The 16088-nt window shown below is 37.8% G+C and overlaps 1 protein-coding gene across 2 annotated transcripts in view; it reads right to left on the bottom strand.

The window, feature by feature from the left end:
• The window catches only part of LOC126971802 (uncharacterized), a 179745-nt gene extending 167253 nt beyond the window's left edge, over positions 1–12492 (bottom strand). Inside the window, exon 1 of one of the 2 annotated variants that reach the window (XM_050818225.1) lies at positions 12171–12492. The gene's annotated coding sequence lies outside the window, so the exon portion shown is untranslated. The remainder of the gene's footprint in view (positions 1–12170) is intronic. The other variant, XM_050818226.1, reaches the window with a different exon arrangement.
• Between the last annotated feature and the right edge of the window lie 3596 nt (positions 12493–16088).

The following is a 16088-nucleotide window of genomic DNA, read 5'->3' as shown; positions in this document are numbered from 1 at the left end:
CGTCTCGTTTTAATTTTGTTAATTGGAATGGAATTAATGGATATATTTATCATAAAATTGCAATCGCGTTAGTGGCTTATGTATTTGTACTCTTAATTAAAATGTTATATATTCCGATTTATGCATTCAGTTTTAAGTTTGATGTTTCGAGTGGCAAGCGAGCCGGAGGCCGATCTCCTACCAGATGGACTGACCATATAAAAGACTCCAGGTCCCCGAGGTTTAGCTCCGTCGTCAGGGCCGCGATAGACAGAAGCCGATGGATACAAATACTTCACTCCAAGTGTGGACGACAAGAGAGGGAGTTTGGAGTTGATTTGAAAGATAAGAAGGTTTAACAGTTAAAGCGCTTTCGCACTACGTCCGATCCGTACCCGTGAAAATATGGTCTGGTATCGTCGTAAAACTATTTCTAACAGTTGACGGAAAGAAATCGGATGACGGAAGCCAAGGATCTAGTGCGTAAATGATCATAGAAATATTTCTACGACTACTGTGGACCGACATGGATACGGGTCGGATTAGGATCGGATGTAGTGTGAAAGTGCTCTATGTATATGTAAAGGAATAGGATGGTTCGTATAAGTTATCACATCTATATAAGTGCTTCTTTGAACTAAAAGATCTTCGAATACTATAAATAATCAATATTCTTGATTTATTACTTACATCTCGACTTGTTTGGTAGATTTTGTTTATTTATTTAGTTCATTTTTGTTTTTATATAAAACTATTTCACACATTTTTACTTATTATTTAAGGTATTCACCTTAAAAGGTATTTGCAGTAAGAACTTAGGAATTTACCGTAATTATTACTGTAATGTTGTAAACAACTTGTTATGTTTTTAAAGTGATAACCCTTACTTCTGGGATTAATCACACAAATATATTAAAACTGAAAACAAAATTTTATGAACGTTGAGCAGGCAGAAACTGTAAAGTAGATCCTGTAGATGGAGCCACAACCTGAGAGTTGAACAAAGCATACAAGAATTTATAAACGATACGTCACTTGAACGGTTGGCTCCGTTGGAAAGAGCGCTCGCACGGAACGCGAGAGGTCGCGGTTTCGAGTCCCGCATCGTTGATAAAATTATCTTTTCAGTTTAATTTATGTGTGTAATGTTTTAATTACCACTGGTGAATCTTAATAAATAAATAAACTATCAGAATTATGACAAAAACGTTGCCAAATACGTAAAGAGTGCACGTAATTTATCTAAAGTAAGTACTTTATATCTATGGATATGTAGGTCATTTTTATTTGCCCAATTTAATGAAATGCCATTTTAATTTTTCTTTTTATTTTATCACTAGCTGACCCAGCAAACGTTGTATTACCATATAAAGTAATAAAAAAATTCAATAATTAAAATTTTTGGTGTATAAAAAATAGATGTACATAAAATTTGTCGTACTACAATAATTATTATATTCGATTGCCATCTTGTAACTCTATTGCGTATCTGTGGAAATAAATTAATTAATTTATTAATTCGATTAAAAATTTATTAATACATTTCAAATAATTTACATATGACTTAATAATTAATAACACTATTTATATAAAAAATAATAAAATAAAACTTAAATAATCTAATAAAATTAATTAACTACAATTAGTAGATATCATTAAGAACGCTGTCGGCAGTTAAGGTGCCCATGAAGCTGGCAACGTTACCTCTTTGTATAGCCAAACTTATCCTTTGATTGAGGTACATACCAGATCTTGGGTCACCTGTTAAATCGGTTAGACGCATGTGGATGGAATAGAATAATATTAAAATCGCGATAAAAAAAAGATATTTATCGTGAACGGGTGAAAATATGAAGTTGGATGTACTTTTTAATGCTGAATCATAATAAACTAAACAAAATTGTCAAATAATACAAAAAAAAATTTAGGGGTGGGTGACCTTTATTATTGGTAAGAAAAATAGTTTTTGGCTGATTCTCAGACCTACCCGATATACGCACAAATTTTCAAACAAATTGGTTTAGCCGTTTCGGGGGAGTTTGGTAACAAACACCGGGACACGAGAATTTTTTGCTCCTAGATACCTGTGGGACATTTCTGACATCACGTGCCTTTTTCTTTAGTGAAGCAATTATGTGCAAGTGTTATTGTTTCCGTTAGAAAGTTGCGGATCTAATGAAATTACTAGGTTAATGAGACTTAACTTCTATCACTCTCAAAGAAACGAGCGCAATTGTGATGCCGTACGTATTTTGTGTTCAATCAAGAAATAGCGGCACTATTTTGTAACTTCGCGTCTTGTCACTTTTATAAAATCTCATAAAAAACAGCAACCAATCACGCATAATATTTGTAATCTTTTTTTATGGAAAAGCAGGACAAACGAGCGTACGGGTCACCTGGTGTTAAGTGATTTCCGCCACCCACATTCTCTTGCAACATTAAAGGAATCACAGGAGCGTTGTCGGCCTTTAAGGAAGGTGTACGCGCGTGAAGGTACCCATTTCGTATCGTCCCGAAAACACCGTATAAGGAAGTTCCTTCCACAGCTTTGTAGTACGTGGAAGAAAGCTCCTTGAAAATGCACTGTGGAGGACCGCCACACATCCAGATGGTGAGGATGAATATTCTAACTTGTGGCGTGTCGTGCGAAGGTGGAATTCGGCGGCAAATCAAAAAATCCCTCGAATCTTCGTGTTTGAGGGATCAGTGATTTTAAATCCCACTGTATCTCAGAATTTTGCAGGATCCTGCAAGTGTTGGTATTTACCACATCTACAAAATCAATTTCTATTAAATTATTAAAACATTCGTGAGACATTATGAACATTTAGTATTACTTTACTTATTAATTGTGTATATATATATATATATCTCTGTAAGTTATAATTATAATGTAATCTGTGACATCTGGTCACTAAGAGTGTGAGTGAGAGTCTGTGTTACTAAGCATTGGTATCATAAGACGGCGACTTTAGAAAGTATAATTAACCAAGCAAGTATGGTTACCGTTGTTTTATTTTAAATAAGTAATACATTACCAGTGGGAGGCTCCTTTGCACAGGATGCCGGCTAGATTATGGGTACCACAACGGTGCCTATTTCTGCCGTATAGCAGAAGTCACCGCTCTTCGACAACACTTCCCTCAAAGCCTCGCCTAGTATCGGAATACTGGGTCTCGAAATCTCGAGCGATTGCCAATTTCGTGGTCATCTGGAAGGCAAAGCCAAATTGGCTTCAAAGAAACTGGGCGTCATTAATAGAGCACGGCAATACTTCAAGCCGGCCCACATACTAGCGCTCTAAAAAGCGCAGGTCCGGCCACACATGGAGTATTGCTGTCATCTCTGGTCTGGCGCACCCCAGTATCAGCTCGATCCATTTGACCGCGTGCAACGTAGAGCAGCTCGAATTGTCGGGGACCCAGTGCTCTGTGAACGGCTGGATCACTTAGCGTTGCGTAGAGACGTCGCTTCATTGTGTGTCTTCTACCGCATTTATCATGGTGAGTGTTACGAAGAGCTGTTTAACCTGATTCCTGCAGCCGAATTCCACCTTCGCACGACACGCCACAAGTTAGGATATCATCCTCACCATCTGGATGTGTGGCGGTCCTCCACAGTGCGGTTTTCAAGGAGCTTTCTTCCACGTACTACAAAGCTGTGGAATGAGCTTCCTTGTGCGGTGTTTCAGGGACGATACGACATGGGTACCTTCAAAAAAGCGCGTACACCTTCCTTAAAGGCCGGCAACGCTCCTGTGATTCCTCTGGTGTTGCAAGAGATTGTGGGCGGTGGTGATCACTTAACAACAGGTGACCCGTACGCTCGTTTGTCCTCCTAGCCGTTCACAGAGTACTGGGTTCCCGACAATTCGAGCTGCTCTGCATTGCACGCGGTCAAATGGATCGAGCTGAAACTGGGGTGCGCCAGACCAGAGATGACAGCAATACTCCATGTGAGGCCGGACCTGCGCTTTGTAAGGCGCTAAAATGTGGGCCGGCTTGAAGTATTGCCGTGTTCTATTTATGACGCCCAGTTTCTTTGAAGCCAGTTTGGCTTTGCCCTCCAGATGGCCACGGAATTGGCAATTGCTCGAGATTTCGAGACCCAGTATTCCGATACTAGGCGAGGCTTTAAGGGAAGTGTTCTCGAAGAGCGGTGATACGGCAAATGGGGTTTTTTTAGTGGTAAACGCGCAAACTTGAGTCTTCTGGGGGTTAAATTGGACAAGGTTCAACTTACCCCATTCCGCGACCTTCTCGAGAGAGGACTCGATAGAAGACACAAGTTTCTCCCGGCACTGGTCGACGTTTTCCCGAGAGAGACCTGCATGGCCCGTGTATACGGCATCACCAGTGCTGTCGTCTGCATAGCAATGCATGTTGGCGGTGTCCAACATATCATTGATATGCAGAAGAAACAGCGTGGGAGATAGCACACAGCCTTGGGGCACTCCAGCGTTCACGGACTTGGGATTCGAGCAATAACCGTCGATAACGACCTGTATGCTGCGCCCAGTGAGGAAGCTGGAGGTCCACTTGCATAAGCTCTCGGGAAGCCCAAATGATGGAAGTTTTGCGAGGAGCGCCTTGTGCCATACACGATCAAAGGCCTTCGCTATATCCAGACCAACTGCCAGGCCTTCCCCCTTGCTTTCAATAGCCGCCGCCCATCTATGTGTTAGGTATTCCAGAAGATCGCCAGTCGACCGACCATTGCGAAAGCCGTACTGCCGGTCGTTGATCAACTGGTGACCCTCAAGGTATACCAAGAGCTGGCGGTTAATTATGCTCTCCATGATTTTGGAGAGTAGGGAGGTAATCGCAATAGGCCTGTAGTTTGCCGGATCCGAACTGTCTCCTTTTTTTGGGATCGGATGGACAAGGGCTGACTTCCATGAATCAGGGACTACGCCTTTTGAATAAGAGTGCCGGAATAAACGAGTTAGCACCGGCGTCAACTCAGGGGCACACGTTCTAAGCACGATTGTAGAAATGCCATCCGGCCCGCTCGACTTCCTGACGTCCAACGAAAACAGAGCTCGCCTAACAGTTTTCTGTCGGAACTGTACTTCAGGCATGGAGCTCTGACACCGCGGGATGGTCGGCGGTGTTTTTCCGTTGTCGTCAAAAGTCGAGTTGGAGGCAAAAAGAGTGCACAGGAGATCGGCTTTCTCTTTTGCCGTATGGGCCAGGGTGTCATTCCTCATGTGCAACGGCGGCATGGACGGCTGGTTGAAGTTACCAAGAGCAGCTTTCGACAACGACCAGAACTTGCGTGTTCCGGTCGGGTAACTGGAAAGCTGCTCGCCAATTTTGACGACGTGCTTCGATTTTGCACGGGCGATTTGCCGCTTAAAAAATCTGGAGGCACGGTTATATTTCCTCTTCAGAACTTTGCAGTTCGGATCCTTTGAGCCCAGCGCCGCAACCCAAGTTCGATACGCCTGTTTTTTGCAGTCAGATGCTGCTTTAACTGACGCATCGAACCAGGGCTGTGATCTGCCACCGATCGGTACTACAGAGCTTGGTATAAAAATATCCATGCCCTGCAGTATCACATCGGCTACTGCAACGGCGCAGGCACTAGGATCATCCGAAGGGAAACAAACCCTGCCCTAAGGGTAGGATGCAAAAAAGGAACGCATCCTATCCCAATCTGCTGACTTGTAGTGCCAAACGCGGCGGGTCGCTGGTGGTCTGCGACGTTGGCGTCGGATAGGCACTACACTCCTGACCAGGCAATGGTCGGACGTTCCGAGAGGGGCGTCGACAGAGACCTGGTAACCATCGGGATGTGTAGTCAGCAGAAGATCTAATAAGGACGGCATGTGGCTATCCACATCCGGGAGCCGCGTCGGCGACTCAACCAATTGGGACAGACCATACGCCAATGCAAAATTATGCACAGATCGCCCTGCGTAGTCTGTGGTACGTGATCCAAGCCATTCGGCATTGTGCCCGTTGAAATCACCCAAGACTACGATTTCAGCGGAGGGGATCTGAGCAAGCACGTCATCAAATGCCGCTTGAACGCAGCCCATGAGGTGATCCGTTTCTGCGTTACTACTATGGGACCTGTAGACACACGCATAGATGCGGACGCGGTCCTCTAAATCTACGCGGAGCCAGGGAGTAGACAGGCCCCTACCCTCAAAATTGCCGAGACGGCGACAGCAGATATCCTCCCTAACGTACACACATACCCCGGCATGAGGCATGAAATTATGCTCAATTTTGTATCCGGGGTACGTTAAATATGACGTATCGCTAGGTCGAGATATCTGCGTCTCCGTAAGGAAACACAAGGCCGGCTGCGACGTCTCAAGGTGGTGGTGGACGGCGTTTAAGTTGGAGTGAATTCCCCGGATGTTACAAAAGTCCACATTAAGCGTGGAGCGGGGTGCCGTGGTGTTGCTGCCCTGTTTGTCCTGTGACATTCACGGTACTGTGCCCTCCCCAGAATACGAAGGGCAGCCCGAGCGCGAATGCTCGGGGAGGGATTCTCTGGCTCTACAAGAGCCGGTACCCTCCTGGGGTAATTTCTCTTTACATACCGCTCTCATATTTTGTTGGGGGGGGGGGAAGGACGGGGGGGAATGGCCTCTGGTCCTCGACACTAACCTATGCGAAACATAGCGGCACTAGGCCGCTACTTCACGCCGGTATTCTGTGCGAGTGTGGTAAGTAAAACAAATTGATTTACTTTGACAAATTGACTTAGACATTTATTGATTTAATTATAATCAGCGGTGGATTTACACTAAGGGCAGTTGGGGCAAGTGTCCAGGGCGGCAAATTTTTTAGGGCGGCAAAATTTTCAAAGTGAAAATTTTATTTTTTTTTGTCTTATAGATTGCTCATTATAATTAATTAATTTTGTTTAATCGACCAATTCGCAATTCAAAACATCAGACGTGTTTGCCTGTGAAAAAATTGATGTAGGTAATATAATTATGACTCCCCCTAAGTGCCAACTGCCAAATTTATAATTGTTACAAAAAAAACAAATATTTATTAATTTTTTTAGAATATATTACATATAATAAAGTTTCTGCAATAAATTTGTTATTTTGGTTTTGAAAAATGAAATATATAAGCTATAAGTTTATATAAAATTCCAGTATTGGGGCGGATTTTTTTCCGGTGCCCAGGGGCGGCATTAAGTTTAAATCCGGCCCTGATTATAATATTAAAATATCCACAAGAGTCGAGACATTATTTCTATACCTATTTTCAGTTTGAAGTTCTATTCAAACAATGGAAAAGACTATATTTTATTTACATTGTACCGAACTGCAAAATACCATCTATGTACAGTACATTTAAGAAATATTATATTCTATTCTAAGAAACGCGAAAACTATGATGATTTTTTTAATTTGCTTGATGTAAAGGAAAAAAAAATTTCATGAAATGCTCAATCCATTTAAAATGATACCGTATTGTATATGTAGCTTTCCAATCAGCGATGACACTTTAAATGACAGAGTTGTCAGTTGTCAATCAGTACAGTGGCACTTAAAACAAAAACAAAATGGCGCGTAATCCATGAAAATCGTGACGATTTGGGTTAAAATTTCTCTCATACGTCGATAAAGGAGTTTTACTTCAAAATTTCTTAATACATACAAATGTTTTCTATTGAGGAAGGTATTTCAATCGTTCGCTTATATCTAAAAAAAATTATAATAGGAGCAAAAGTGTTTAGACTCATTAGACGAATATTTTCAATTAAAAAGTTGTAATTTTTCTTTAAATAATATTATAATAAATAATACTGCTTCTAATCTTATGTTAAACGGATATTATTGTGAGTAATGGTTTACAAATTTATTTTGTAAAATTAACACGTAATTAATCTGGCAAAAATGTACTTTTTAATATTTATGTAACATCAAATCTAACATGTTTATGCAAATAAAAACTTTGACTTTGAAAGAAATTTAGTTTCATTGACAAACTGTATTATATAATATATTATACAAGCTGCTGTCATTGCAGTGTAAACGTATAAACAACAAAAATACTCTGACTACATCTAGCTTCATATGTTGTTCTTATATTATGTTGATATAATCTTTAAAGTAATTTCTGAGTTTTTCCCGGACATAACGACAAACAGACAAAAAATCCATAAACTACTGTTTTTCCTTTGGTACTATTTTAAGAACACGCAGCAAGTATAAAAAAATTCAATATACAGTTTTACTTTTATACGATTTTTTACATGTACCTATAGTCAGAATAAACAGTATTATAACTTAACAAGTTTAGCTTTACACTTTTTTATATGTTACAAACAAAAATTGTTAATTTTTAGTATTAATATACACAAACAAAATTTTATGAACGATGCGGGGCTCGAACCCACGACCTCTGCCGGTCCGTGCCAGTGCTCTCCCAACTGAGCTAACCGTTCGAGTGACGTATCGTCATAAATTCTTGTGTGCTTTGTTCAACTCTCAGGCTGTGGCTTCATCTACAGGATCTACTTTACAGTTGATAACCTGCTCAACCCCAATATTTGCATATTACGAAATTGACATGAGATGTCGCTCTTGTAAGTCTCAACAATTTGTTATGTTTTTAAAGTGATAATCTTCACTTCTAGGATTAATAAACAAATAAAATGACTATCCAAAATATTATTATAAAATTTTGTTTTCAAATTTAATTTGAGTATTAATCCTAGAAGTGAGGGTTATCACTTTAAAAACGTAACAAACTGTTTACTATAATATACATATAATAGACATTAAACACAGGTGTAACCAGGATCTTGTCTCTCTTCTGAAGTAATTGTAAATACACAAACTTGTTTAACGTAAAATTGTAATTGCGTAAAAGTGGCAGCATTAGTAGATGTCGCTCACTGCGATCTAACAAATAGGATCCGATTTCACACTTCCCCAATTCAATCCGTTCTTTGTCCAATCTTGACGGAAACCATAATCGAATTTTCTGCAATTGTTTATGTCCGTAATATATTAGTATTGGTCTCCGCTGTGCTCCAACTAAATACCGCACTCTTCTTAGTCGGACACTCTTGTCAGAGTGGTCGTGGTTGCGCTGACGAGGTACATGGTGGGGTGTTCGGTGGGTCAATATCCTTTCTGAGAGTAGATCTCCTGGCGATGTGCTTCCATTTCTGACGGTTAGAGGCGTTGCGAGTACACTGGACTAAGGTGGTCACTAGCCTTTGTGAGGGCGTCTATCCAGCGGGTTGGCGATCGACCGCGTGCTCTCTTGCCTTCCACCTGGCCCTGAACTACCAGTCTCTCCATCGAGTTCTCATTTCTAGAGACGTGACCAAAGAACTTCAGTATTCTTAGTTGCACAATTGACGATAGTCTGTCTTTAATACGAAGCTCTTTGAGGATGGATACATTGATACCGCACTACCTGAGAACAATAGCTTTTTTATTAGGGCAACTATTAGATACTTGTGTGCGTGACATATAGACACTCAAAGGCGTCTTTCAAATTAGCTAACATACGTTTACTACGCAACCCGGCATTTTAGTTTCAATTATTAGCAAAGTTCAACAGAACATGTGTCGAGTACGCCCACTCGGGCGTAGTATTAGTTGCCACACTATGCGGCTATGCCTGCGATAACTAGTTGGAGCGCAGCGGAGACCAATCCTTATTCTAAGTGTGTATTAATGATAATAATGATATTAATGATAATTTTGCTCTGTTTTTCTAAGTGATCCTTATTCTAAGTGTGTATTAATGATAAAAATGATATTAATGATAATTTTGCTCTGTTTTTCTAAGTGATCCTTATTCTAAGTGTGTATTAATGATAATAATGATATTAATGATAATTTTGCTCTGTTTTTCTAAGTGATCCTTATTCCAAGTGTGTATTAATGATAATAATGATATTAATGATAATTTTGCTCTGTTTTTCTAAGTGATCCTTATTCTAAGTGTGTATTAATGATGATAATAATGATATTAATGATAATTTTGCTCTGTTTTTACAAAAACAAATGATTATTATCATTTGCAAAAAAGTGAAATATAGCTTCCAGTAAAAAACACTGTCTAAAATATTTCTTGACTTCCAAAAAATAATATTAATAAGTCTTACGACTGCTAAGAAGATTTATTTAAATGTTTTAATTATTCATTTTAATTTAACTGTCGATTAAATAACTCATAGCAATTCAACCACAAGCGGTACTACTTGGAAAGGGGGTAATTAATGTTATTTGAACAATTACAGTTACATTTCTAATTATCAACGGATGCTTGATTCGTAAACGAGATATTTACTGTTTATTATCGTGATCCTAATGGTGCAGCGTCATGGTCAGACGAGGGGTCATAGGTTCACAGCCCGGCCTACATTAATTTAGAAACATTTAGGGCGTCTTACATAATTCAATGGTAACCCATATATACCCAAACTAACAAATCGAGAGCCGTTTTTTTCCTTCCGACTTCAAAAACTACTAAACCGATCGGAATAATACATATACCATTAGATGAAACGTGTTTCGGAAAAGGTTTTAAGTGTACGTTTGTTGGTAATTACTTTTTTTATAACAGTAAGGGACGAGATGAGCAGGACATTCACCTGATGTTAATTGATACGCCCTGCTAATTATATTACAGTGCCGCTCAGGATTCTCGAGAATTTGAATTTGATGTTAAGTCTCATTTGCCCAGTTATTTCACTAGCTACGGCGCCATTCCGATAGAAACACAATAATGCTTACACATTTTTACTTCACGGCAGAATTAGGCACCGTTGTTGTACCCATAATCTAGCCGGCATCCTGTGCACAGGAGCCTCCTTCTGGTAAATCTTATCTGGAACCCATATTTTTTTGACTTAGAAACATCTATATATTAACAATACAAATAATTCAGTCTATAACATTTCATCACATACGAATTCATAGAATGAGCGGGCCCGGGTTACTTATTTTTTTTCCAACACAGCGTTTGCCGGGTCAACACTTGTTGTTAAATAAATTGATAAATTTTAATTTAAAAAATATTAATTTATGTATTTTTTATTGAGACATGCCTTATATTAAAACCTAATTAGATAATCAATAATTATAAGGCATATAAATATTTGATACATCAAATTATAGCGAAAATAAGAACTTACTTATGTTACGAATATTTTCATTTGACCTGTTGATTGAATGATTTCATACAGACTTGGCCGCGGAGTGTGAATCACATGTTTCGACATAAATAATAAAATTAATAGTTTGGAATTCAAATTATTAAGTTTACAATAAATGTTGTGTGAGCACTCAAACAGAAAAAGTACATTTGAAAGACAGAAACTCTGTATTTCGCAACTTATTTCATAATCGTTTCAAAATTATTGGCAGTAATTTTAGCAGTCTCGACCGAGTAACTTAAGTTTAAGGCTGATATTGCGAATTCTGGTTTCGGGTACTGAACATATATAACTTAACAATATCATATTTTTTAATAGCATACCAGAGCATATTCATTGAATTTAATTACTTAATTAGTATTAAATTTTTCTTAAAAGAAGTAAGATATTTCTGTCTATGCTAGTTTTATAGAAGTAAATGTAGTGGCGTTTAATTAATACTGTTTTAATATTAATTGCATTGATAATCCATAACTAGGGAATAAGTTTTTTTGTTGATGGCTGACATAAATATGAAAGAAAAACTTGTGAATCAAAAATTGCGAATTATATTTCAGTAATACAGTAATTATAAACTTTTTTCTATAGCTGAGTATTTTAAAGATCCTATTTCGAAATAATGAAAAGTTTTAGTCAAAGAGATGTCGAAAGGGACACGAACATCTGCTGACTTGAATGTTTTTAGCTTCGATTTTTTAATTTTCCGTTTGCTCTATACATACAATATTATATATTGAGATATCTCACTGTCCAAGAAGTATTATTAAATATGAAAATAATCTTTAAAAACAATAATCAAATTGAAGTAAACGAAAAAAGTATGTATTCCAAATTATTTATAAGTGGCAATATTTTTCTATGCAAGAATATAACTTTAACTCATATACAAAATATAATTTTACGCAATTTTAACATTACAATCTTTAAGCAGCATATAGAAAAAAATTATGAAATATGCAGACACTTATTCACCGATGTTAAATAACTAGGAATTTTTTTAATGAATTAATAATATTAATGCTTTAAAAACTTACCAAACTGCTTCAAATCCGTCTCATAAACTTAATGGAATGAGAACATTCACAGTACATATCAAAAACAGCACACAACACTTAAATCGCAAATATATACGAAACAATTCGTAAATCACAAAAACTTACGACAAAGTTACGTTCTGCCGCTCGTAATATCCGTACAGTCGTGCGCGAAACACAACAGGCAGTGCCCGAATGAATCAAAAACTTAAAGCTCCCTCAACGCTCGGCGCACGGGAATTTCAACCTTATTTACATGGTGTAGCCTCTCTACCACGCTCTGAGCTTTTCCATAACGCTATCCGGTAAGTTTATTAAGACACCTTTTCTGGGGGCTGTACCAATCAAGTTATTAAGGCGTTACATTATGACAAGAACGTTTATATTTCACATTTTGTATTTGCATATGAAATATGAGTGAAATTGAATTATAGAGAGAGATGCAGTGAGATAAGAAAACATTATTGTATGGCAGGTGATAATTAAGATAAGATAAAGTATTTTTTATTTAAGGAATATACAGTATATGTAGAATATTGGAATAATAAAAGAATATTTCAGAATTAAGAGTGTAAATATTTGTGTCTTAATCTTATCATTATTAATCCCGTTAGGTGCAAACATTTATATTATGATGAATACGAATGTTTGTTTCCGAGTCATGGATGTTTATTTGTATTTATGTATGTTTAAATAAGTTTATCAGTTGGTGCTGGGGCTGCTGCTTCAACTGCCGAAGACAGCAAGCGTCGCATATATGTTGGTCTCAGTGAGTCATACATCTTTGTGCCATTTGGTGTCGAGACACTTGGCCCGTGGGGCCCAGAGGCGCGGAGAATGTTCAAAATACTATCTTCGCGCCTCAATAAGGCTACTGGAAACCCAAGCGCTGGCAGCTATTTCGGTCAACGAATCAGCCTTGCTATCCAACGCGGTAATGCTGCCAGTATTCTTGGTACGCTTCCACGTAATGATAGTTTTAATTTTATGTACTCGTAGTATTGTAAATATAGTTATAAGATTTGTTTTGATTAAATATAAAATTATGATTTTAAATGCTTATTTGTATTAGAAGTACTTTATATAATAAGTATATTGTATTAAATATATCGTTGTCTTGCACTCATAGTACAGGCTATGCCTAGTTTGGGGCAAGATAATTTGTGTAAGAGAGTCTCTATATAATTATTATGTCTTAACTTTAGCCTGAGTATTCACACACGCAATGCGACTGTGTAATTGATAATTATTATTTTTCGCAAACAGGAAACCCTTTAATGGGTATTTTATGCGTAAGATCCGATGATAGATCATTATCATTTTCAATATTACCTATAATTTTGTATAACTGACTTAATCCGAACGAGTGTTAATCCTGACATCTCAATCACGTTCAATACAAACAAAATAAAGTACAAAAGATATCTTGACCAAAATAAGAATAAGAAATTTCATACAACTGTTTCATGTTGCATGAAAATGTCTCGACCACATCAATGCCGGTGTGGCCGTGCAGCGCTCTTGCGCGTCACGGGTTATCCTGCCTAAAATCGACAGCATTAATGAAGTCATCCGCGGGGCATGTAAAGCCCTTAATATACCAGCTGTTTTAAAGCCAAATGGAATTACCACCGCTATGATCCTGATGGAATGACCCTGGTGGCTTGGGCACGGTGTAGGGCGCTGATGTGGGACGCAACTTGCGTCGACACTCTGGCTCCTTCTCATTTCCAAGATACGTCAGTTGGTGCTGGGGCTGCTGCTTCTACTGCCGAAGACAGCGAACATGGCAATAATGTCGGTCTCAGTGAGTCTTACGTCGTTGTGCCATTTGGTGTCAAGACACTTGGCCCGTGGGGCCCAGTGCCACAGAGAATATACAAAGTAGTATCTTCTCGCCTATAGGGCCTTACCAGTAGTAAGTGATAAGCCAAGCGATGGCAGCTATTTCAGTTAACGGATCAGCCTAGCTATCCAACGCGGAAATGCTGCCAGTATTCTTGGTACACTTCCCCATAATGATAGTTTTAATTTTATATTATCACTAGCCGTTCCGGCCCGGTTCGCTGGGCGAATTTTAAAAGGAAATAAATTAATGAAGAAACGTTGGAATTCGAAAAATATGTAGTAGCAATAAACCATCTATGATAAAATTCGAATCGAATCGAAATCGAATAGGTTCATGTGAACCTACCACCATTCGATTCGATGTCGATACGATCAGTGGTTTAGGCGTGAAAGAGACCTCAAACAAAGACCATTTTCAATATATATCTATGTATATAGATAGTATTGTATAGTTATAAGATTTGTTTTGTTTCAATAAATTAAAATGTCTCAAGACTAGTGGATTAATTCCCCTAATAACAGCATCATTCAGCTTAAATCACTACCAACAACAAGTTTAGTCTGCTATGGTTTGGCACTTCACTGTGATATGACTTAGAACAAAAGTTTGTCACAGACTGATTTGTATGCGCGGCGGTGCCCGCACGCTTAATGGTTGAGTGACCTTATTTCCCTGATTTTACAAGTTTCCGCTTTTAATGTAAAAAGATTATTTAATGAGTCACGCTTGTTTACAAGCCGTACTGTACTTTATTGGTACTTTTTATGTGAGCTCTTGACAAACGAACATGTGGTTCATTTGATGCCCACTGGTCTTTGTAACGACAAAATCTTTCGATTCACCATTTTTAAAACTAAATCGGCTTTGTACATAATGCAAACATACATTAAGGTAAAACTAATATTGATAATACAATTAATATAATAATCTAATACAATATTGACACAATCATAAACCAATTATCTTGCCCCAAACTAGGCATAGCCTGTATGTACTATGTGTACAAGAAAACGATATATTTAATACAATATACTTGCTTAAACATACATAAATACAAATAAACATGCATGACTCGAAAACAAATATACATACTCATCATATAAATGATCGCACCTACCGGGATTCTCTAAGCTCAGTAGGCAGGGTCACTAACCACTGGGCTATAGAGGTCGTCATAAGCTATATTTAATATGATAGATTCTATATATATATATATATATATATATATATATATATATATATCTTAATATATATATAAATCTCGTGTCACAATGTTTGTCCTCAATGGACTCCTAAACTAATGAACGGATTTTAATGGGGATTACTTCATGGAGTGCAGTTTGGTCCAACTTGAGAGATAGGATAGTTTTTATTTCGATTTGGGACCCAAAATTATTTTTATTTTCAATATTTGTTTTGTATGGACATATTTTCTATGAGAGAATTTAGTGACGCACGGTTTGACAGTTCCGCTGTGAAACAACTTCATTATAACAGGAGCATTTTTTACGAAATAAATCTTGATATTTTGAAATATTATTGGCAAATTCCTATAAAACTGTATGTTTTATTTTTATAATCTACAGAACAACGTCTGTCGGGGCAGCTAGTATATATATAGGCTATAATTAAATAAATAGAATGAAATATCTAACAAATTATCCCACTATACAAAAATCTAAATATTATAATTAACAGATAACAAAATACTGTTTTTTTTTTAAATAAAATATATTATATCAATGATTTTTTTGGACGTGGTAATACATGGTTATTCAAGGGATAGTCGTCACGCAAGTAAGTTCTATTTAACATTTCCATAACCTTCTTATTTAGACGTCTATGAATGCTTGTTTACTAATGCCGTTCCCAATATTCATTCTTTTTTTTATGGAATAGGAGGACAAACGAGCATATGGGCCACCTGGTGTTACGTGATCACCGCCGCACACATTCTCTTGCAACACCAGAGGAATCACAAGAGCATTGCCGGCCTTTAAGGAAGGTGTACGCGCTTTTTTAAGAAGGTACCCATGGAATTCGGCGGCAGGAATCAGGTTAAACAGCTC

This window comes from Leptidea sinapis, chromosome 24 (assembly GCF_905404315.1).
Source record: "Leptidea sinapis chromosome 24, ilLepSina1.1, whole genome shotgun sequence".
NCBI lineage: Eukaryota > Metazoa > Arthropoda > Insecta > Lepidoptera > Pieridae > Leptidea > Leptidea sinapis.
The sequence above is the reverse complement of the archived record's forward strand: the minus strand, read 5'-3'. Positions and strand labels throughout refer to the sequence as shown.